We start from the raw sequence: 3,318 nt of genomic DNA on the forward strand, positions 1-3,318 counted from the left end.
GCTATGGCATATCACACAGCGCTGCACACACAGCTAGTGCTCCTATAGCAGCTCTTTTATCAGTTTTTGTGTCTTTGGGTTGTTATATTTCTCACAGATTTCTGCTCGTTCTCCATCAGATACAGATAAAGTAGATTACATTAATATGAATGCATTAGTGAGAGCGATTGCGTGTGTGAATGAATTATCTCTCTATAGTAGTGAAGCTGTGGGATTTAGTTATTAAGAAATATATGCTTGACCTTCCAGTTTCTAAGCTATTTTATTGAGAAGTCACAGAACAGTGTTGACAATGCATTTCCGCTCTGAATGATTCTGTGTGTGTGATGTACGAGCTACTGTCTGTAGCCTGTGTGTGTGTGTGTTACAGTGCAGCAGCACATTAGATCAGAACGGCGATTAACTTACCTGTACAATAAGCTGTTTAAAGTGTGCATTCTCCCGTTCAATTTCGAGCATCCAGTAATATAATCACACACGTCTTGTGGAGCGCTTTCAGAGTATGCATTTATTTGTCATTTGAACTGTTTGGAAACTGAGCGTAAATGTGGAAGTCCTTCAAAGATTTCTTATTCTGTTGTGCCCTCTATAGGACCAGCGACTAGTCGACGTCAAGCTTAAAGCGTCATGGCAGAGCATTGAAGTCGACTAGTCAGTGCAACCCCTACTATATAGTAGGCTAAAAACAGTATGGGAGGCGAGTAGTATGTCTGAATTCCAGTGGTGGACAGTAACAGAGAATTATGAATTATTTAACTATTATAGATATTATAAAAAAAATTATAATAAAATAAACCAAAATGTTTTTACGTAAATAAATTCAAAACTTCAAACTCTTTCCATTAATCTCGTCTTTTTTTAAATACTTAAACAATTCTTCTTTTTTCTTGGCTTTTGCAACTTGTAATTATTGCATATCGCCACCTACTGTACAGGAGTCTGGGTAATCTTTTCGTTTCTAAATTCTTCTTATTAATCCAGTATTTTCAAGAAATATAAACAAAGCTTTGAGTCTATTTCTTTCCATCCCTTGTTCTCCAAGAATATCTTTATTTTCTTCTTCCATTCCTGCCTGTATTCATGGTATTTATTGCATCTAAAGAAGACATGTTCTACATCTTCCTTGGTTTGACATCTTGTACATAATCCTCTTCCCTGTTGTCTGCAACATACCATTCAATCCAGTATGACCTAATCTCAGCCATATTTATCCTTTTTCCTCCTACTTTTGCTTGGTTTATATGATGATGTTTAGCTTTAGACTCAGACTCCCATTCTTTTTGCCATATTTGCATTATTTCATATTCAATCTTGGCTTTAATCTCTCCTTTTCCCATTGAAATATTAATTTCTACTTGCTCTTTTTCCAATGCTCCATCAGCTTTTTCATTACCTTTGATACCAATATATGCTGCAACCCAACAAAACTGAATTTCTATTCCTATAGATTTCTAATATTTAATAGTAGTTTCAATGATGAAATCGTCTCGAACTGAAATACTGCTTTCTAAACGTTGTAAGGCTGCCATTGAGTCTGTACATATGACTGATTTAATTAGTTTATTTTCTTCTGTCCATCTTAAGGCTGTAATTATCCCAGACATCTCAAGTGTAAAAACAGAAAGATGGTTATTTAATCTATAACCCGATGTTTTTGTTAAATTCTGGAATATCAATTGCTATGCCACAATGACCATTTTTGTTTTTTGACCCATCTGTAAATATTTTAAGATATCCGTAATATAACGAAGACAAATATATGTGGCCATATTTTGCAAAACTTTAATATTTTCTCTTTTAGTAATGCTGTATCCCTTACCAAAAAGTAGTGTACTTCAAGTTTATTTTATTAAGTATACTTAAGTAAAGTTCAAGTATATTTTTAAGTATACTTTATGTAGTACGTATACAAATATCAGTGTACTAGTAGTATACTTCTAAGTGTACTATTTCAATACTCCTTGGGACTAAATTGGCCCACTTTCTAGTAAATAACGTATAACGAATAAAGTATTAACATGTTCTAAATAAATAAATAATATTTATATTTATATTATATATTTAGTCATTTAGCAGATGCTTTTATCCAAAAGCGACTTACAAATGAGGACTTTATATTTATTATTAAAAATTATATGTAATTAAATTAAAATTTATAAATTATATATTTGATCATTAACATTATATGTATTGTGATAATTATGCATTTAATGATTCATATTATAGAATAAAATGATATATTAATATTTCTTCAATAATAATAATATATATAAAATATTTTAAAATTACTAATATTAATATTTTATTTTCATCGAATTAGTATATTAAATAAGATGTTTTTGCAGCTATAGATCTGATCAATAATATCATATAATAAAATAATTAGGATGTTTGTGTATTTGATTATTAATACGGTAGAATAAAAGGTCCATATTACACTGAATTAATAATATGTTTTTTCATAACACCTGACAATCTCCACTTGACGTTTCTGTGGACTGATGTAGGAATCAGTCATACTTTAGCTGATATATTGATATGATATAATCTGGAGGAAGTATGATCTTCGAACAAACACATAGCGTTCACTTCCAGAATAAAAAACCCCTGAGGATTTACTCTCCTCTATATCATCCGAGATTGCGTCTTTCTGTCTTCAGTCGCAAAGAAATGAAGGTTTTTGAGGAAAACATTCCAGGATTTTTCTCCATATAGTGGACTTCAATGGAGACCATTGGGTTGAAGGACCAAAGCGCAGCTTCAAAGAGCTCGACACGATCCAGCCGAGGAATAAGAGTCTTCTCTAGAGAAACCATCGCTCATTTGCTAAAAAACAAACATTTATATACTTTTTAACCACAGATGCTTGACTTCACGCATGACGGAATCACGTTGGAAAGGTCCGCGTCACGTAGGCGGGAAAAACTGACCCACGCTGCGTCCAAAATCGCATACCTCCCTACTATATAGTAGCGGTTGAACGACTTCTGATTTTTTGAAGTCGACTTTTATGTGATGAAAGTCGACTAGTCGCTGATGACGTCATTAATGAACAAATGAGTCTGTGATAAACAGCTTGTGCACAGCTATGGCATATCACACAGCGCTGCACACACGGCTAGTGCTCCTATAGCAGCTCTTTTTTATCAGATTTTGTGTCTTTGGGTCATTATATTTCTCACAGATTTCTGCTCGTTCTCCATCAGATACAGATAAAGTAGATTACATTAATATGAATGCATTAGTGAGAGCGATTGCGTGTGTGAATGAATTATCTCTCTATAGTAGTGAAGCTGTGGGATTTAGTTATTAAGAAAT

The sequence above is a fragment of the Sinocyclocheilus grahami genome, unplaced genomic scaffold (assembly GCF_001515645.1).
Source record: "Sinocyclocheilus grahami isolate Dianchi unplaced genomic scaffold, SAMN03320097.WGS_v1.1 scaffold356.1, whole genome shotgun sequence".
NCBI classification, from domain to species: domain Eukaryota; kingdom Metazoa; phylum Chordata; class Actinopteri; order Cypriniformes; family Cyprinidae; genus Sinocyclocheilus; species Sinocyclocheilus grahami.